We start from the raw sequence: 22,796 nt of genomic DNA on the forward strand, positions 1-22,796 counted from the left end.
TAGCTTCACCATCAGGACCTTTTAAGGTAGTAATTCCTGTAGTATCTTGTTGTTTAGCTTTAATATATCTCCAGAACAATTTGTTATCGTTTGAGGATGAAATAATGTTAGTAATATAAGCCCTGTGCTTATGTTTTAACATTTGACGTACTTTACGTTGTAAATCTTTGTATTCTGACCAATCTGAGTCTCGCTTGTAAAGTTTAGCCCTCTTATATACTCGTTTCTTTTTTCTTATTAGGCGTGTGAGTTCGGCTGTCATCCAGGGGAGACGAGTATTTTTACGTAGTGTTTTAAAAGGGACATGATCATCTATAATGCTCTGGAAATTTTCTTGAAAAAGGGACCAGTTTTCATCGACAGTTCTGACTGAGGTGCTGTTTAAATTAAAATATTCATGTGACAGATCAGATAGTCTACTTCGTATTATGTCCCAGTCTGCTTTTTTGTAAAGAGGTACTCTGTGTGGCTCTTGCTTTTGTTGATAAAATGAGACAGATAGACTGACTAATATGGCATCGTGGTCGCTAAAGCCAGGTATGGAGTTACAAGTGGAGATGATATTAGGGTGAGATGTAAAACACAGGTCTAGGATGTTTATGCCACGGGTTGGAAAGTTGACAATCTGGTTGAGGTGAAAGTCTTGTAAAAATGTTAGAAGTTTTTCTCGGATTAATCTAGATGTGTATGACTCTGCTGATAAGAAACCATGTTCCCAGTCTATTCCAGGACAATTGAAATCACCTCCAATAATAATCTTGGTGTGAGGATGTTTCTCCTTGATTTCACTAAAATTTTGCACTAAATCATCAAATACTGTTATATAAACGCTAAGCCAGTATAGAGGTAGCATTGTAGCTAAATATAAACATAAGAATTTGATATAATTATCCATATATTACATTCTGATTGGTTACAACATAGCAACCATATTAAATAATTTGCATCCATTGGCAAATGGAGCCAATTTTTTCTGGCATATATATATTATTTCATTAAATATTTTATTCTATTGTTGCTACATATAATCTATATTGTTTACTTTTAATTTGTTAGTACACTATAGCTTCCACTTAAAAATGGATATTTATGCCTGGTGGCACTAAAGGTGTGTCACAGTTGAGCAGACAATTTTAATCAGATAAGCTCGAGAAGTACAATGTATAATGATTGCTCAAACAGAGGAAGACCTGGAGAATGCTGATACAATAAGCATTGAGGGAGATAGCAAAGAGATATAACTGTAGAGAAAGCAATGTTTTTAGTTTGCTAATTAATGTAAATCTGCATGGCTGTAGCTTATAGCAATATTAGACATGCTATACTCTAAGACTGATGTGCATAGTAATTAATTGAGCAATAATTTTTTTTAAACTGTAGTTTGCTTAATCTTTACTATCGAATGAGGCATGTACATTGCCTGCTGAGATGAAGTAGGAAAACATAACATGGCAGAGATTTTATGGTGGGTTTATGAGTTCTAATGTATAGTTCAGTAATGAATGTATATTAAGTAGCATTGTTTTATTATTGTCAAGTGCATTGTATAGCTACTCGCTACTTACTGTCATGCTTGTAGATGGGAAGACAATGTGTTTAGCTACTCTTATCTGAATGTACTCTTTAAAGTTAACAACATCCACATTAATTTGTGCTGTAGGTCCAGTGTCATGAATATACTATTTACAGTATGTATAAACAAGAAAAGTACGTAAACAAGATATTGGATCCTCAAAAGAAGAAGAGTGTATACATAGTATATAAAAATGCAAATACAGTGAGGAGCCATGTTGCACAACTGATGACACTTACAAAGTTCATTTTTCCAGTCAGTTATTAGCTTTGCACAAGCAGTATAATTATGTATAATTCAGTTAGAACTTACTAGCTACCATGCATGTTGTAATTGCTCTCCTTGCTTATTTACCCAATTCTGTTGCAAATTGTCAGTTATCCACAATTATAATTGAGTATATTATAAGACCATCTGCATGCTTCTGATAGCTACTGTATAAAGTAGCATACATGCACAGTACCATTTATGTAAAGTTCTGCAGACAAAGTGACAAACCGTTGTAATCACTATCGCCAGCATGAAACTTCGAAGCGCCGTCAGTATGAGGAGAGAGTGCGAGAGGTGGAACATGGCAATTTTAGTCCTCTTGTTTTTTCAACTTCTGGAGGCATGGATTCCTCCACCACTGTGGCTTACAAGCGCCTGGCCTTCCTCCTATCTTGTAAGTGGAAATCACCCTACTGTAGGGTGATGAGCTGGCTTCGCTTCGGTCTTGGCTTCTCTTTATTGCATTCTGCCATCATGTGCATAAGGGTTCTCTATGGGGTGCCATTTGTCTCAAAACCCCAAAAATTGAGATCTAAACTAAATGTCGTCGATATTTACTAAATATCGACGACATTTGCTAAATATCGACGACATTTAGCTAAACATCGACGACATTTGCTAAACATCGACGATATTTACTAAACATCGACGATATTTACTAAACATCGACAACATTTACTAAACATTGATGACATTTGCTAAACATCGACGATATTTAACAATTCATCTGTTTTTGCGTTTTAATTTTCTGCGAATCCTTCAGTATAATAATATTATGGGCGCTTATACTTGTAAATACTAATTGCTGATTAGCTGCTTGTGACTGTAGATGAAGCATCTGTGGTGCTATGCGTGACTCATTAGGCTTGTTTTCATTCGGATGAGTCCACGACCTTTAATGGAAATAATTGCTGCGCGTTTAATAAGACCAATGTTGCTGTCATCGGCGACGAGAGGAACTGATCTCATCTGTGACTAAGGATGTGAGGTATGGAGTTACCTTTTCAGTTGTAAATGTGACAACTTGTAAACTGCACGTATTTCACTTTTCATCACTGGGTGCCAATACGCTCGGTGACAGCATTATTGAATATAGCATTATTGAATATAATGCTGTCCGCTGTCACTGGGAGTATAATTCGGCTGAGTATAATTATTTAGTTGCATGAATCAAATAGTGTTTTATTTAGTTGTTTATTAATACTTTACAGGACTATAATGCACCTATCAATGTAATTCCCGACTACCACTGATACGGGCTGAGGGTAGGGGACGGTGGGGGATTGATCACTAAATTTCTCCGACATAGTGGGGATCTATCTTCACTAAAGAAATTCACTCAGACAGCAAAGGTGTGTGCTTTCAGTTTAATTAGGAAGGAGTGTCTTGGGTGCTAGCTACTACGTTCGTACTAGAATCCACTTGAACTAACTCATCACTAGACCAACGCCATACAACCGTACAAATCCCCTCCTAGCCCCGGTATTCCCGGGGGTTACAAGTTGAGACTTGGTCGTGGTTTGCATTGCCAGTACGTCCCTAGTAGGTGGGGAATTGTAATTTTCAGTGATGCAAATCCCCACCTTCCCCACCTCAGCCCATATTAGGTAGTCAGGGATTACATTGATAGGTGCATAACAGATCAATACACAAAATTAAACTAATAAAATTGCTTGTTGTAATATTCATATGAATCTCAGCAGGCCACAATTTGAGTGCTCTTGTAGGACTGGTACTTTTTATTTAGTCAAATTTCCCAACCAAACGATATAATATGGACTTGCCTACAAAGATGAAATTCTGAGATCATTTCAACTTGTCAACTAGCTACACACAAGGGTAGTTCTAGAAATTTGCTGCTTAGTCTCCCAACTCAAAGGTAGAGCAACTTGTTAAGTTTGATTGTCAGTTGTGCATTATTGGTTGAATGCTTTTAATTCACCCTCAAGGAATTTTAATATTGGTAACTTAGATCAAGATACTCTAGTAGAGCAGTCAATATTAAAATAATTACTCTGATAGAATCATCAACATTATAGAGAGGCAACAGGGATAATTGAAGAATTTTATTTACTATAGAGTCATCGGTATAATTTATTTTATAGCAGGTACAGTGGAACCTCTCTTATCCAGGTAGTCTGGTATACTGTCCTTATCTCAGAAATATCCGTAACTAGCTAATAATAAAGCTAACTGTTCTGCAATGTTACTATTGCTACTATACATTTTAGTGGGTAGAAGGGGAAGTCACTACAGAGCATTCGTGGTCACCCCCCTGGGTTGTAAATTTTTTATCACCTAGCAACCAAGTGGTAGTTAGAATCAACAAGCCATCTAACATGTAAACATCTTATTTTCAATAGACTACAGGCCACATGCATGTGACTAATTTGGACTGTCTGGGCCTGGATAAAAGAGGTCCAGATAAGGGAGATTTCAAGGTTATTTCACAGGTCCCTTAGTCCTGTAGAGCAATGTGTGAGTCAGAGGCTGTACAGTTGAATTACAAAGCGCAAAATGATTCCAGTTTGTGTCAATGAACACCTATCTACTGTATCAGTGTGAAAAATTTAAAGCGAATGAGAACGTTTGTAGCTATATACAGTAGTTTGAGGCAGGCAAGTTGTAGTAGCAACTAGTGATGTGTGATATGTGATATATATCGAAATATCGTGATAATTTTTTTATATCATGATACGGTATAGAATCTTTATATCGCGATATAAGCCGAAGTATAGATTTTAGAGAAAACTGTACCCAAGATGTCATTGTACACTGTAATATTTTTTGATAAAAGAACTTGTAATGTTGTATGCTAGTGATGTACCATGTTGTATTGTACTTCTAGTACATTAGTACTACAAGTGTCATCGGTGTAAGTACATGTACACAAGCTGAGTGATAAGTTTGTATATCGTGATATATATTGTATCGTGATAATTGTGTGTAATAATCGTGATATGAAAATATCCTATATCGCACACCACTAGTAGCAACACTGGTAAGTCAGTTGTACCTCGCTCTCACAGAGGCTCCAACTCTCATGCCTTAGGTGTGATTCTCATAATTTGGCCTTCAATCATGCCCAACATTCTCATGCCTAAAATTGATGCTCACTCCCAGAATTTTCTATTGCTGACTATGCTTCACTGAAGGCTCCTTGAGGCTAAAAAAGGTTGCGGCATGTGCAAGGATTTCAGCAGTCACGTGGTGATCTCTCGTTAAAACTTTAGTTTGGTGGTCAGAGTTCTCAATGGCGGTTGACTGGTTCCACAACTGAGGAGAGTTGTATAAGGACAGCAAACAGTGTACTGGAACTTTGAAAGGTCACTGGGAATCCAGGCGGTTGGTTGCTACAAGATAGCTACAACCTGTGTGGACATGGTTAGAAGCTAGATAGTTGAGCTGGCAAGACATCTTGTAGAAGTGTGTACTCCAGCTGATCACATGAGCGTCATGTTTGTAATAGAAATTGTAATGAATTGCCACAGTTGTAATGTACAGTAGCACACAAACACATACACACACACACCAGCTATTAATATTTTACACTTTTAGCTAGTAATACACAGCTTCTCAATGATATAACTATGTGCAAACACTTTCAAATATAACTAGTACAAGGAGGCCATGCTATTATGTCATGAAATCCTGAAGTACTGGTTATAATATAACTTTGTTGAATTGCATGCTTGGACTACATCTCCACTGTTCACCATTATGAAAAATCTCACTCCCAAGAAAGATCCAAGGTTAGAGCCTCTGCTCTCACTCAGCTATCATGTTATTCTGCTGCACGATACTGCAAAAGATGTAGACTCTACATTTCTGGGGCATATTGATACTGTGTGTTAAATTTTATTTGGGCCTGTGGAAGCATTTTTGGCATGTTTTTCCCAGTAATGAAGATACAAGCCTTCATATAGCTAAAGAAAGTAATAATGGCCCAATAAAACATCTTCACAAACATTAACTTTAAAAATAAGACCTATTTTCATTCTGTAGTTACTTGTGTTGAAATTATAAGAATCCAGCTTCAGTAATTTGTGAGTCTGGCTGAGGAGTATTTTGGGAAATCATCACTATTGTGGACCACAGTACCACACTCCCAGGAACAGATTTTGTTTTGCAGTGTTGTATTACTACCACAACATAGTTGTTGAAACTCTACAACACATTTTGTAATTTGTGGAGGTTTTTACTCCCATACATTAAAAATATACACCTTAACCTTAACTGGTATAAGGAAAATGGCTGTGTGTGGTTACTAAGCACAGCTATGTATAATTTCAGTCTTGGAATATGGTGGTGGACCTGGACCATGTTGTCCAAGTGGACCAACTAGCTATGCAAATACAAATTGCTTAGCTTTTACAACAAAAATTAATGTGACCTTAGTCATCTATCATTTGCACATTTACAAGGTTTTATATAGGGGGGTAGTGCATCATAACCTGAGATTATGTCTAATCATTTTTGGGTACCTGAGAAAGCACCAGAAGCAGTTTGTCAAACATTTCCTGGAGAAGAATACCCACACAGATCTGCAGAGGAGGTATGACACTCTTTAAGTGTCTTCAATAAGAATTTATGTTAATTGTATAATTATTTTTGACTTTTAAACTACTGCTGCTTAGCCTAGGTTTACTGGATTGTGGAGACCTTGAATACAATTGCTTTCTTTACCTTTTCAAACATACTTTCTTTAAACAGGTTGGTAGGATCAGGAATCCTATAGACCTTCTTCAACACTTGTATTGTAAAGCTTTAATAAATAAAATTGACAGTGCTGATCTCTTCCATTGTTGCCATTTCATGCAGTAAGCTCTTTATCACTTGATGGCGTCTCCAATTTCCTGGGGTTCAGCGAGGTCAACCAGTTTTTATTGAAACCCTTCTAAAGTAGCTTTATTACTCTGTAAATCCTACGAGCTCACATGAGTGTGTTGTACATCTTCTGGTTCACTTATATGTCAATGAAAGTATGAAATTTTTATAAACAGTTCATATTTAATTAATACTTGGAAAGTACTGCTCCTACCTTTTGCTACCCTGTCAGTACTCAGCAGCAGGCTGCTACAATTTTCAAAGTCAATGGCAATAAATCATCACAGTATTTTTCCAGTTTTAAGAGTCAACAATTTGTAAACACCTCAGAACATGAGACATATTGTGTGTAAATCAACAGCTGTAATTTCAAACAGCTATAGTGTATTTTTTTACATCTGTACAGCAAACTGAAAAACACACATGTGCATTGTGTGATGTCACTAAAGTCTAGCCTCACTATATTATGTTTTTTTGTTTTCTTTCCTTTTTAGTTGTCTCCTGGTATACACTCACAAACTTGATGTGGACATTCTGACAAATCACAAAAGAAACCCAAAACAGTACGTTTCTGAGCTCTGACTGTGGACCATCGATAGCGAGTTGATGAGCAACTGCATACTAGGTAGACCTACATATGAAGCAAATACAGTGGAGTAGAATCCTACACTGACACTGCACCATTTAGTAATATGCTTAATTCTTTGTTCCACTACTTGAGAAACTTTGGCAGTGGTGAAATTGATTGTCACCAAAGATCTGCTGTAGTGATTTCAATGGTTGCATACTTCATACTATTTAATTAATAAAAGGTTAAACATGTTAATGTTTAATATCAGTACAAAATACATAAGTACTGTACACATGTGTAACTCAGTAGCTGCCAAGCACAGATAAGATGTGCTTTATTACAAAAGGCCATCTAAGAATAGATGTAGGGGTGCTCGAACACTTTTCTTTTTACTGTGTAGTAACTACAATAGGAAGGTACTGCTATAGAAGCTACAGGTGCACTTGTATTTTATAAACACTAATATCTTTTAAAAATTAATGTGCTTGTGCCAATTATGTTGGCATGATTGTATATTAACAGGCTAGTAAAAGCATCAAGTATTATGTCAGCAAATAATACAAGATTTTAAAGCAATGTGAATGTAAGAAATACGTGCAGCAAAACATGAACACACTATGCATAATGCTGCATTTGATATCAAATGCACAGTACTCTTATTTTTACAGTTTTTGGCTGATTTGATATACTCTAATAGAGCAGTCACTTTCTCTAATACAGCAGTCACAATTCTAATAAAACAGTCAGCTCTCAAGCACATTATTTAATTGCATGTGATAAGGCATTTAGAATGTAACAATATCCTCTCAACCAATCAGTTTGGTTTCCACCAAAAACATTCTGCTGATCTTCAACTACTATTAACTGTCCATGACTTAGCATCCAGTTTAAATGACAAAGCACAAACTGATTGCATACTGCTGGATTTCAGCAAGGCATTCGACAAGGTTTCCCACAAACTCTTACTGTTAAAGTTAAGGTACTATGGAATTACCAGAGAGACAATTAACTGTATTTGGTCTTTTTTAGCCAACCGTAAATAGTAAGTTTTTTGTGATGGTACTATTTCAGAAGCTGTCAACGTTACCAGTGGAGTACCTCAGTGCTCTGTATTGGGCCCCTTACTGTTCTTGTTTTTATAAATGACTTTCCCAGCTATATTAAATCTACTTGTCACCTAATTTGCAGATGACTGTCTGTTGTAACGTATTAAGACATGTACAGATAGGTATCTTTGGAATAAGAAGGCCAATAGCTAGCTAGCATTCACAGTACATCAGTCATCTTGCATACTGTACGCAAGGAAATTTTGACATAGAAAAATTTAACAAAATTGACGAATCAATTAAATTCATCAAACTTAAGTTCGTCAAATGTCTTTAAAAATACAGGTTTTGTCTATAATTTTTTGATTTCGACAACATTTTATTCATCAAATCTGCTGAAATGTGAATTCGTCAATTTTTCTTGCATCAAAATTTCCTTGCGTATGGTACAGCAGTGTAGGTAAAGTACACGAAGTGATGCATACACATTTTTAAGTTGACATATAGAAGTGTAAAAACAAAATACAAGAATGGGGTATGGTATCAATGAGACAGCAACTCATTTACAGCCATATACATATAGTGCATTTTTGAGCTAGGTTTTGAATATATGTTAGGTGGTTATTCACTTGGGTCAGTCAAGCCCATGAAACAACTAATTTAATTGCCATGTAATAACACTACATGTAAATGGGTAGTGTCAAGACCAGTATAAACCAAGATTTGAACTGTACTAGATCCCTTCTTCTCCCTACCGAATTGGTCTGGCCACACAAGGCAACCCAACATACACCACGCATGCACAAACTAAAGTATGTAGCTGTCATTGTGCACAAATCCTGTATGCTATAGAGTCTCTAGACCCTCGTTCACGTGAGAGTCTGCCTCTAGCGATCTGCCAGACTGAGTTCTGTCATTGGAACATTAAAAAGCAAAAACGTGCAGTGTACATGCTGTCACATTTACAGCTTTAGAGGCTAACCCCATACCTCGTATCCTCACAGATGAGTTCCTTCCTCTCAGTCCAACTCGTCGCCAACACAGCAACATTAACCTTAACAGATACGCAGCATTAAAGGAGGTCCGAATGCCTAATGAGTCACGTAGTACTACAGATGATTCATCTACAGTCGCAAGCAGCTAATCAGAAATTATTAGTATTGTACGCGCCTATAATATTATTATAGTAAAGGATCCGCAGAAAATTAAAACGCGAAAGCAGCTGAGTTGCTGAATATCGTCGATGTTTAGTAAATGTCATCAATGTTTAGCAAATGTCGTCGATGTTTAGTAAATGTCATCGATGTTCAGCAAATGTCGTCGATGTTTAGTAAATGCCGTCGATATTTAGCTAAATGTCGTCGATGTTTAGTAAATATCGACGATATTTGGTTTAGATCTAAATTTTTGGGTTTTTGAGACAAATGGCACCCCATAGTTCTCGCTCCTCCTCTGGTCATCCCTTTAAGGGTCATGTTCCAGCATCAGTTGACCTTGCACTGGGGAGGGCCGTTTAAGCCCCATTTCCTTTTTTTTCTATTCTATGTTCTGTAGGTTCTGTTTCAGTAGCTCTGTAGGTGTAGGAATAGGCTAAACCCATTTTATAGAACATCTTAGCGTAGAGTAGAGTGTGGTGGATGGAAGTGCCAACTTGGGCCGGTTCTTCTTTCTTTAAAAAAACAAAACAAAATAAAGATTTAGGTACATTAGTATAGGACTATAGTGGGTATTGCATGGGCATGGCAAGGATAAAATGCATGTGTGTGCTGATGAATAAATTTATAGTTACAGCTCAGTAGTAAGCAGATTATTGTGTTGAGTTCTAAGTTTGCTCAGCTAGAACTGAATGCTTGTAAAGACAGCCCATTGTAGCTAGGTGATGGCAAGGCTAGAGAAAAGGCATAATACGCATGTGGTACGTACCATAAGCGTATGTCTATACCGTACGCGTATGGTACGGAAAATCGTACCGTACGCGTATACATACCATACGCGTATGGCACATACCATACGCGTACGGTACAAAATACGCATATGGTATAGAACATATCCACTTTGTTGCCAATAATTGATCATACTCAATCACTAACTGTAATAAAACAGAAATTGAAGAAATTTTTATGGAATCATTTCCTAGCTAACTTTGACAATTCACGTTGTTTCCATTACCTTTGTCCCTGTTCCCGTTGTTCTAAGAATCCTGCATCTAACAATTTTAACCACTTGTAACTAAGTATGTAGGTGTTAGTGTATAGTTATTTTTTAATGTATGTTAGGCTATCAGTGTACGTCACTGTTAGACCCTCAGAATTATTATTCTGTAAAGCATTATTATTATTATTATTATTATTATTATTATTTGGAAGCAATCTAAATATGGGCACCATCAAAGGCCTGCGGCCTACCTCGCTGCCTTGTGGTACTCCCGTAGTGAAGTGAGGTACTCATGACACCACCTCTTCCTAAAGTCACTGATCACAGCTGCCTGTACTCTAGCTCTCTTGCGTAGCTGTACTGCTGCTCCATAATTCGGGTCCATAAGCTCATCATTGTCAATTTGCTGGTGTGAGAGGCATGTAATTCTGCGCCCATGTAAAAGATCGCAGGTATCAAGGGCTCCGGGCCTCGAAGGTCTGAAGAAACGAACGTCAGTGGGCGGTCATTGAGTATCGCCTCTATTTCAACAATGATGGTTTCTAATGTCGATAGTGGGACGTGGCGTCTTTCAAGCACCTTCTTGATGGCAGTCTTAGTGAGCACAATTAAATGTTCCCCAAACCCCCCATACCAGGGAGCTCTCTTGGGTATGAACCTCCACGAGACGCCTCTCTTGCCCAGCTCCTCCTTGACTTCTGGCAACTGCATTAAGGAGTATAACTCTTCTGCCGCTGATGAATAGGTTGAGCCATTATCGGATATCATTATTCTTGGGAGGGATCTCCGTGCTACAAACTTGAGGAATGCCAACAGAAAGGTTTGAACTCTTATAAGTCCTGCACTAGCTCCAGATGAACCGCGCGAGTAGTGGCGCAAATAAAGAGACACAAGTACACTTTCACCTCCTGCCTTCCTTGCAGTACATACAAGGCCCCTGTGAAGTCCACTCCTGTGAATGTAAAGGGGTGTACATCCTGTGTTCGCAATCTAGCCAGATTTGTGGTGTCTGATTTTGATTTTTCAAGTAGTGTTTCCAGTATTCTGAATGAGCTTAAATGGTGTAGCTTGGAGGTTAGAAGACAAGTAAGTAGACTGATGATGTTTTATAAGATTTTGCAAGGTTCTGTCGCACTAGAACTACCCTATGAGATATCTCTCATTGACACTGTTACTAGAGGGCACAATAGAAGATATCAAACACCTTTTTCAAGAATTGATATACACAAATTCAGTTTTTTCCCAGCTACTGTCAGATTGTGGAATAGTTCACCTAACTCAGTTGTTAATTTGGATTCCTTTGAGGCATTCCGTAGATCTGCTACTGATTTTTTAAACAAATTATAATTTATAATTCTTTTTATACTTAATTAACTACTTAACTTAACTACATACTATATTGCACGTATACTCTTTCAGAGTCCTGCAATTATTATAATAATAATAATAGGTAAAAGAGAGGGTGTGGAGTGGAATAAGGCTTCTCAGATACCTTACGACAGACAGTAGCTACAGTGATATAAAATTGACTTTATGTACTGTCGAGCAGCCGGAATCCAGTAGGATTGTCGTAAAGCTGTCAATGTTGCAATAGTACCTGAGTGACAAAGTCTCACATGTATATCAACAATAACTAACTTTGATAATGAACGTCTTGGTGGCAGCAGGTATGGAAACTTGGTCGTCTCATTCATTGGACCATTTTGAATGCGTCCACCACTAGGGATGCGGCGATTATGCCAGCATAATTTCGGACATAATAGGTATGTGTGGGAATCAGGAATTATGCTAGCATTTTGAGGTGATTATAAGGCTTTAACAGTAGGAAAATCTGCAGATTGCACAATTCCGTTAAAAAAGATCGAGATACTCTAATAGAGCAGTCACTGAATTAAGACACACGATAGTGTGTCGTGCGGCCCAAGAAGCCGGCGCGCCACACCGAGAAGGAAAACGCAATTTTCACACCTATGTAGCTCTGTGATCCCCTATCCAATTGGAACCAAATTTGCTACAGACGTGCCGGCCAGTTATGGGAGTCTACATACCAAATTTGAGGAAAATCGGTCCAGCCATTTCCGAGATGCGAGTGAACAAAATTTCGTTTTAATTTCTTCGTTTTTTTCTTCTACTTCTTCATTTCGCACACTTCACAAAATCGGCCATAAAACACGAATTCGTTCTCCAATCGGGCTGAAATTTGGCACACTTGAAGGGCTCATTAAGGCGAATCTCAGTACCAACTTTGGCAGGAATCCGATGAACATTCACGGAGTTATGACCGATTAAGTGCGTAAAATAAGGTCAAAGGTCTGTCACGCCTACAGGGTAAACCACTTGGAGGAATGAGATGAAAATTGATATGTAGATGGGGTAACCATTGTAGGGGTGCCTTTTTGTGAGAATCGAGATAAAGACCATGGAGATATGACACAAAATCCAACCTGTGTCACCAGAGGTCACCATCAAAGATTTCTGCAGTTGCCAACAAGGGTAGATGCTTATATGAACTCCTTCTTTCCTTTTACAATAAAATTATGGAACAAACTAGATGATAATATTATCCAAGCTCCATCTCTTGATTTATTTAACAATTATATAAATTTGTAAATAAGTAGCTAACTACATATGTACGAATATACTCATGATTGAGTTTGTACATTAACAAATATATATACAATTACGCAATCGATTTTTATCGAGGGGTCACCACGATTCGGAATCACGTCGAAGACCTCAGGAATCACTGGAATCAATCAAGGAATCATGGAATTATGGGAATCTGAAGCGGAATCAACTTTGTAATTAGAAATATTTTGAAATAAATGTTATGAAAATTATATCGTAAATTACCGTTTAACACAGTATAACACACTCATAAGCTAAAGACGCTAACTCTCACTTGTTTTGCACCTGGTTTTACACTTTGTGTATACGCCTACTTGTATTACAGTGAGTGTTCCTGTGCGTTTCTAGTGAGGTTTAAGTCTTAGCGAGTGAGTGCGAGCCGTCGCAGAAGCAGCTAACTATACAGCCACTATATACTAGCTAATTCATTCTCCGTCGGCTGGCTGTTGGATCGAGGTTTCCCGGATTCCAGAATATCCTGTAATCTAACAATTTTCAATAACAGCTCCTACAAGTTTTCAGTGGGGCCCGGATCCGGTGTTCACAACGAGTTATACTAACCCTTAGCTAACTAGCTTGTTAATGAGTTGCAATACATTCTTACTATAATTATTGCAGAACTCATATGGGTGAGTATATTACAATATGGATGTAAAATCATGAGGCTACAAATATAAGCTATAAAAATAAATTACAATGTAATATGTTTCAGAAGTTCCTTAAAAGTATCTATATTGTCAAAATTTATATCACTATAGGTAGAGTGTTCCACAATCAAATTGAAGCAGGAAAGAAACTGTATTTATAAGAATCAATAGCTGTGTCTGGCTGTATAAATTTAAGTTCACTACTTCTGGTATACCTTGATCTACGAGCTATATAATCAGGAAGTGATACATCCGCAATGCTATGGAACATCTGAAGTCTTAAATGTTTGAAAGGTGCTCAAGTTAAGACGTGATAACATGTTTGATACACTGCTGGTTTGATATTAATCATTCATTACAAAGCGAGTTGCACATCTTTGCACAGACTCAAGTTTGTTTTTTGACCGTCTGCTGTAAGGAGCCCATGCTGCAGCTGCATATTCCATTGTGGGCTTGACGTAAGTAAGAAACAGGTTGATTCTTTGATTTTACAGGAGCAGTTTGCAAAATTTCTCCTCACAAAACTTAATACAGAGTTTTCCTTTTTGCACACATTGTCCACATGTTGGTTAAAAGATAATTTTGAATCAATTGAGACTCCCAGGTACTTGGCACACTGAACCACAGTAAGTTGTTCTTCATGAAGGTAGCAACTGGAGTATATAGGGTTTCGTTTAAGAGTTATAGATACAACCACACATTTGTCAACATTGAAAGACATTTTCCACTTTTTCTCCCATAGCTCCAATATCTGTAAATCATCTTGCAAATCTTTAACATCTGTTAAACTATCAATTCTCCTATATAGAATGCAGTCATCAGCGTATAAGCGACAAATAGAACTTAATTCGTTAGTGATATCGATTTGATTGATTGATTTGATTTTTAAATTAACCTCAAGTCAGTCGGCAATGCCGTTCTTCCTTGACTGAGGAGGAAACACAAAAATAGCATACATATACACATATAAATTAAAACTGCACACACACAAAGACTGAACAAAAAATTACAACACACACATAGCACATACAAAGCAATTAAGCAAACAATTTACAAACATAAAAATCATCAACAAATTTTACACAAATAAGAAAATAAATCGTCCTGAAAAGTTAGAGATGTTAACATGTCGTTAGGAACTGCATTCCACCAGTGGGCAGCTTGAGATCTAAAATGCTTTTGAGTAAAAGAAACTCTACATCTTGGTGGCTGTGCAAATAGCTGTGTAGTACGAGTAGCATATTGATATCATTTATGTATGTAAAAAAATAGCAGAGGCCCTAGTACAGAACCTTGTGGGACACCACTCAAAACCTCACAGGGGGTGGAAGTGCAACCACCACACTCAACACTCTGTGTACGTCCAGTCAGGAAAGATGTGATCCAGTTTAAGGTCTTTCATCAGGGTTAGCTAGTGTTGTGACGGTGTCCACTGACACTTTTGCCAGACGCAGAAATATAGAGCTGCCTGCCCATGCAGTAATGACTATGATAAAATAAATAAATAAAAATAGGCTATTGCCAGCGAATTTCTAGCGGCTCGCAGCGGCTCGAGTCCATGCTGGGTGGAACTTAACATGACTTCAATCACTCACCAGTAGGTTCAGCAGAGGTAGCTAAAGTGATACACTGTGATAGTCACCATTCTGGCTCGTCTATACGGTACAGAATTCATTCTAGGGAATCGTGGAATCAACTTGGAATTACAGAATCAGCCTTGGAATCACGTCGATCATAATCCTGAGTGGAGGACCCCTCGATTTTTATGAATAAAAAAACTATTAGTTTTCACGCCTACCAAACAAACCGCTTAGAGCAATGAGCTGAAAATCGGTGTGTAGCTGGAATAATCATCATAGAAAGTCCTTGCAGTAGTACAGAAGAATCGGATTACAAACCACTGAGTCATGATTCGAAAGCCAACTACGTGTTGCAAATGCGAGATCGAGATACTCTAATAGAACAGTCACCCTAATAGAGCATTCGGCTACGTTTATAACTTACTCCATCAAAGACTTATATTACATTGAAAGTTATTCTGTAGGGAATTCAGCTACAACCAGTTAATCTGATAGACAATTCAGCTACAGGCAAGTCACCCTGTAGAGAGTTCACCTAGAAACAAATTACCCTGTAGAGAGATCAGCTAGAAGAAGTCACCTTGTAGAGAGTTCAGTTACAAAGAAACTATACACTATGTAAAGAGTTCAGCTGCAAACAAATCACCCTGTAGAGAGATCAGCTGGAAGAAGTCACCTTGTAGAGAGTTCAGCTACAAAGAAACTATCATGTAGAGAGTTCAGCTGAAAAAAATCACCCTGGAGAGAGTTCAGCTACGAAAAGATCACCCTGTAGAAAGTTCAGCTAGAAGAATTCATCCTATAGAGAGTTCAGCTGCAAATAAATCACCTTGTAGAGAATTCAGCTACAAACAAACCGCCCTGTAGAAAGATCAGCTAGAAGAAGTTACCTTGTACAGAGTTCAGCTACAAATAAACCATCATGTAGAGAGTTCAGCTGCAAAGAAATCACCCTGTGAGCGTTTAAATCGCCCTGCAGAGAGTTCGGCTGCATACAGTTCACCCTGTAGAGAGATCAGCTAGAAGAGGTTACCTTGTAGAGCGTTCAGCTACAAAGAAACCATCATGTAGAGAGGTCAGCTGCAAACAAATCACTCTGTAGAGAGATCATCTACAAAAAGATCACCCTGTAGAGAGTTCAGCTAGAAGAAGTCACCTTGTAGAGAGTTCAGCTACAAAGAAACCACCATGTAGAGAGTTCAGCTGTAAACAAACCATCCTGTAGAGAAATCAGCTACAAACAAATTGCTGTGTAGAAAGATCAGCTAGAAGAAGTTACCTTGCATGTAGAGAGTTCAACTACAAAGAAACTATCATGTAGAGAGATCAGCTACAAACAATTCATCCTGTAGAGAGTTCAGCAAGAAGAAGTCACCTTGTAGAGAGTTCAGCTACAAAGAATCCATCATGCAGAGAGTTCAGCTGCAAACAAATCACCCTGTAGAGAGTTTCAGCTACGAAAAGATCACTCTGTAGAGAGTTCAGCTAGAAGAAGTCACCTTGTAGAGAGCTCAGCTACAAGAAATCACCATGTAGAGAGTTCAGTTGCAACCAAATTACCTTTTGGAGAATTCAGCTGCAAACAAATCGCCCAGTAGAAAGATCAGCTAGAAGAAGTTACTTTTTAGAGAATTCAGCTACAAAGATACCATCATGTAGAGAGCTCAGCTACAAACAAGTCACTCTGTATAGAGATCAGCTAGAAGAAGTTACCTTCGAGAGTTCAGCTACAAACAATTCACCCTGTACAGAGATCAGTTTGAAGAAGTTCTTTGTAGAGAGTTCAACTACAAACAAATCACCCTGTAGAAAGATTAGCTAGAAGAAGTCACCTTGTAGAGAGTTCAGTTACAAAGAAACCACCATGTAGAGAGTTCAGCTACAAACAAATCACCTGTAGAGAGTGCAGCTACAAACAAATCACTCTGTAGAGAGATCAGCTAGAAGGGGTCACTTTTAGAGAGCTCAGCTACAAGCAATTCACCCTGTGCAGAGATCAGCTAAAGAAACCACCATGTAGAGAGTTCAGCTACAAACTACTGACCCTGTAGAGACATCAGCTAGAAGAAGTTACCTTGTAGAGAGTTCAGCTGCAAAGAAACCATCATGTAGAGAGTTCAGCTACAGTATAAACAAATCCTGTAGAAATATCAGCTAGAAGAAGCCACCTTGTAGAGAGTTCAGTTGCAAAGAAACCACCATGTAGAGAGTTCAGCTGGGAAGAAACCATCATGTAGAGAGTTCAGCTACAAACATATCACCCTGTAGAAATATCAGCTACAAGAAGTCACTTTGTAGAGTGTTCAGTTATAAAGAAACCACCGTGTAGAGTGTTCTGTAATAAATATATGTATTATATATATATATATATATATGTGACCGGATTTCATATAACAAGGCTTCCACACACACAAAATCAAACTTACGATTTTACCAGAAATGGATTGCTGGCCTAATACACTATCATATTTCACACTGTACTTCCTTCAGCACTGGCAAGTCTGGTTTCTGTAGCAGCTTTCTTCCGACCCTGTCAAAGCCACGAGTGTGAGATTGGCACCATTAAATGGCCATGGCTTTGTGATAATGGTGTGTAGTGAGCTGGGACTTCACAGAGAGCTCGCCAATAGTGTTCTCAGTCAATTTGGAGTAATTTGAGGGCCATGGAGGGCCATGGAGAGCCCAAACTTGGCCTCTGGATTCCAATCGTCTTCTTACTCCATTTTATACCCGTATATTAAGACCACCGTCCACCCCCACCCTCCCACCCTTAGTACTGCCATCTGTGATATTATTACCCGCTCGAAAAAAGCTGCTCAAAACAGGGCAAATTTTGGGTATCAGAAATGTATACACCCACTCAGTGATAGCTAGTGAACAGATGAACAATTGGTGCAAATTTTGTTTGCACAGCTGTAGGCACTGGGAAGTTATTACACAATGATTCCTTAAAATCGCCATATCTCCTAACAAAGCTTTGTGCGTCGAAGCCTTGTTTTGTCAAATTCAGTCACATATATAATTTGTACATTTACTGATAAAATATTTAAAGTATTTAACATCTGCTTCATCTTTTCTTCTTCCTGTGGTAAAGAAAAGAAAATCCCCAAAGCCGGCCTGCTTTGGGGTATACAAACACAAAAAGAAGTGAAATCTAATCAAAAACAGCTAAGCTGTAAAATAAGGTGCAGCCCCAAAAAGGCCATGGTGAAAAAAGATGTGAAATCCAAGGTGGCGGCCAAGAAATGGCTGTGACGGTAGGTTAATGGTAAAAATTTTAATAACAACAATTCAGGTGAATTTTGTGCCAAGACCAAATTCACCTGAATTGTCGTTATTAAAATTTTTACCATTAACCTACCATTACAGCCATTTCTTGGCCGCCACCTTGGATTTCACATCTTTTTTCACCATGGCCTTTTTGGGGCCACACCTTTTTTTACAGCTTAGCTGTTTTTTATTAGATATTATTTACTCTAATAAAGCAGTCACATTGAAATGAAACTCTAATACAGCAACCAGCTAAAGAATTCAAGACTATTTGAAGCTTAAACATCAATGAAAATGGTCTGATACAGCAATAAACTGGCATTATTAGCCAATTATGGTGGCATAATTTTGGGAATAATAGGCAATTCTCAAAAGCATAATAGGTGATTTTTTGAGCACTACTCAAAAGCATAATGCTCAATTTTTGGAGCATAATAGCCTCATGCCTATCCACCACACCGTAGCAAGCCGTCTGTGTCTAAGAATAATCGGAGCTGCCTAACGAGTAGTACTCTAGGGGTTTTGGGTTGCTTCGTAATCAGCTGGAGATCGATGACTTCTTTCCAGTATATTGCTTGCTGTGGGTGGGGTCTATTATACGGAACGGAATGATGGACTAAACTACGGAACGGAATACGTTCTCAAATTGAAGCTTGCAGCTTACCATTGCTGTACAAATTATCGGTGGCACTTCCAGCTGGTATTCAAACGCACTCCAAGAAAGATAAAACGGATTTAAGGATTGATTGTGGGTTCTTGTTGGTTGTCATTAGTAACGAAGTACTAATTGTGGGAATAGTTGACTCAATGTGTTCATCTTCGGATGTACCAAGTAAGGAACTTAATACATGACTTGATTTTACTAGTGTGTGAGTTGTTTTTGCTTACTTTGACTTTAGAATGTACAGTCTGGGGCCCAGCCTTTCTAATAGGCATAAATCAGTATGTAGCTACACTACAAACTCGACTACAAAGGAAAAAAGTATGGTGACAAGCTGAATCAACTCAGTCTAAGCAGAATCTAAAGAAATTTTGTGCAGTGTGTGAGGAGCAAACAACCAGATACCTCGAGGATGCTATATTGTGTGAACATCAATGATTCATTAACAGAGTAGTGGACCAATGGCAGATATCAAGTTGAATCCAGGATGGGGTCTATTTTACAGAATGGAATGCTTTCTGAATCAAAACTTGCAGCTTGGCTAGCTGCTATCATTGCTGAAATTGCATTGTATCAGTGGAGCCTCCAGGGAAATGGAATATATAAGATGATAATAATAAAATATTAATAGCTGTCTCATGCAGTGATTGTTCTACTACCTGATATATCAAGCAGGTCTCTACAATTCATTTATTGCATGACCAAGGCAAGTTTTGTTACTACAATACAGTAGCTGATTGGATGTCAGTTGTTTTTGCTGATCTTGACAAGATAAATATTTTAGAAGACCACTCAATTTCAGTTTCAGAACATAATATCCAGAGAAATTAACTAGAAAGTTACTGGTGACAGGAAAAGGCTAGGTGATCATGACTTTATTCAGTCTAATAAACAGAATTATATGGTTGATTGAGTGAGGTATCACTTTCAGAAGACCAGCGATGAGATGCATGGATTCATCAAATTTTTGTTGCAGTTGGAGATACCAAAAGCAAATTGACTGTATAATATTAATTCACTTTCTTTATATTTTCTCAATTTTGAGCGAGTATACAAATATAATAAAATTTTTCTTAGTCAATAGAAATTCTACAATAAGATGGGAGAGAAAATATATCTTTGTTTACCTAGGAAAATAAAGAAAACATACAGACAAATCAATAAAATTAGTACAACCACAATAAGGTGAATTACAGATTTAAATACTTACAGCCTTTAGATAATTATTGTTCCAAAGCAAAATTGTAGATGGAAAAAACAAAGACTGGTGAGATCTTGGTTAATTAATTAACAGCAGGGGATAGAGATTAAAAGGGTGGTAACTTCTTGTTCTTGAATATGTTGCAAAGTGGAGGTACAAATCAAAATGGGATATCAATTTCATTATGAAAAATTGTATAGATAAATAATCTACCTAAGCATTACTGTATTCATTTGTTCTCCACTTAAATATGCTACAACGGTGTCAGTACATTGGCAGTCTACCTTGAAATCTCAACTCTAGAGTAGATCCAACAGAGCAGCCTGCACTGTAACAAATACATGTGATCTCACTGTAATTTCATGGACCAGCTGGACTGGGAATTACTTGAAAATATATGAGCAAATTTAACCTGTTTTGTTTGAAGTGAAGCACGTGAATTGTTACACTTAAGAAATTCTAGGATTCTTAGGTGGTATGTAATTAATGTGAGTGTTCCATTTCAGGTCTGACTAGATACATTGAAATTACACACACATCTTGGTTCAAATCCCGTTTTCGACCTTGGTTTACACACATAATCGGCCATAACTCCGTGAATGTTCATCGGATTCCTATCACAGTTGGTACTGAGATTCGCCTTAAGAAGCCCTTTAGGTGTGCCAAATTTCAGCCCGATTGGAGCACGCATTCTTGTTTTATGGCTGATTTTGCAATGTGTGCAAAAAGAAGAAAAAAACAAACTTTGGTCGCTCGTATCTCGAAAAATGGCTGTAGCGATTTTCTTCAAGTTTGGAATGTGGACTCCCCTACCTGGTCGGCACTTCTGTAGCAAATTTGGTTTCAATTTGATAAGGGATCGTAGAGCTAACAAGGTGTAAAAATTGCGTTTTGTTTCTTCCTGTCAATATACTCACGGTGTGGCGCGCCGGCTTCTTGAGCTGCACGACACACTACCGTATGTCTTGATTGGTTAAATAGTGCAAACAATCAAGGCTGAATAGGCCCTAAAATCTACAAATAAACATATCGTACGCATTGCAAATGTTCACTTCTGAGAACTTTCCTCAGTCAGGAAAGATCGGCATTGCCGACTGACTTGGGGCTAATTCATAAATCAAATCAACTTAGTTATAGTGTCAGTTTTAATCTTTGGTGAATTCTCGTTCTCTTTTGGTGTTAGCTAAATATACCAAGACTTGCCTTCTATGACGTAATTGACCTTTCATGCCCTTTTGACAATGTCACACATCAATAATTAAAATAAAATCCTGATAGCTACTTGAAATGCAGCTGGAATCACGATAATACATCCGTGCATGCATGTCATTGCATGCAACTAAAATATACAGCAATAATTATGCACCATATTTAGTTAAGCGAAACAGTAAGTGCAATTGAAAAGGTACCTGCAGACGTTTATTTATCTACATACGTTGATACTATATATACATAATAATTACTTATTCTCGGTTCAGTGTACTCTTTTAAAGGTATGTGTGTTATAGATATTATTATAGATTTTTGTAATTAACTAATTTCATGGGTGAGCAAGTAGAGCAAAGTAATAATAGATTAATCCAGTTTGTATCATTTCCAAAATCAGCTTTTGAAGCAATCAAAGAAGTACTTTCTTGCGCGGGTCATGTTCCTATTGCACTTTACAAAACCGACTTCAAATTAATATTCATACTGATAGCAGTATATACATCTGTAGTTGCACAGTTCAGGCAAACAGCCAACCAAGAAGCAGATCGGGACATCGACAGTGGAGTTCCGTTCATGATAAACGAAGAATGGGTGAATGATTCAATATCTGGAGGAGTGTCTGATCGTATTTTATGGAATTGTCGACCATATTCAAGGACACACACTTACTACTCATCACTATATTTGGGATTAATCATATCTTATCTTTCGGTGGTTGTTGCTTATTTTTTAGCACAAATAATTTTAACATTCATTTCACTGAGGCTTACTCAAGCTTTGAAATATAAACACAAGGAAAAAACAGTTTACATTTTGGAAGTTGCTGCAAACGGTTTTAAAGTGATCAACAATATTCTCGCAAAATTAGAAAAAGTGAAGCAAGACTATGTTCGACATAAAGATAGTGAAATAAAAAGGAAAGCTCTTGAAGATGAAATTGAAAATGCAAACTCGAAATTGAATGAGAAGTGGGAGGCCCTTACCACTCATGATCATAAAGAATCATATGTATACAATTGGTGTATTGTACTATACATCATTCCTAGGTTGGAGTCATTATTCATGTTTTGTCTTTTGACATTTGCTTTGACAAGCTATGATCCTCATCCACTCGGTTGTGTCTCTCCCATTGAAATTGTCTACAATGAGACGGAATCTG

The 22,796-nt window shown here is 37.7% G+C and overlaps 1 protein-coding gene and 2 long non-coding RNA genes across 3 annotated transcripts in view; 2 read left to right on the plus strand and 1 right to left on the minus strand.

Moving 5' to 3' along the window:
• Positions 1-22,796, plus strand: part of LOC136246596 (uncharacterized) — a 166,566-nt gene that overhangs the window by 31,653 nt on the left and 112,117 nt on the right. The gene's annotated exons all lie outside the window — the stretch shown is intronic.
• On the plus strand, positions 2,502-7,586 carry LOC136243198 (uncharacterized). The gene is made up of 2 exons (XR_010694784.1): positions 2,502-2,831; positions 7,165-7,586. It is a non-coding gene; the product is annotated as an uncharacterized lncRNA (long non-coding RNA).
• Positions 7,033-9,384, minus strand: LOC136243205 (uncharacterized). Its single transcript, XR_010694786.1, has 2 exons — positions 9,277-9,384; positions 7,033-7,301 (listed from the first exon to the last, which is right to left on the minus strand). It is a non-coding gene; the product is annotated as an uncharacterized lncRNA (long non-coding RNA).

This window comes from Dysidea avara, chromosome 2 (genome assembly GCF_963678975.1).
Source record: "Dysidea avara chromosome 2, odDysAvar1.4, whole genome shotgun sequence".
Classification (NCBI taxonomy): Eukaryota; Metazoa; Porifera; class Demospongiae; order Dictyoceratida; family Dysideidae; genus Dysidea; species Dysidea avara.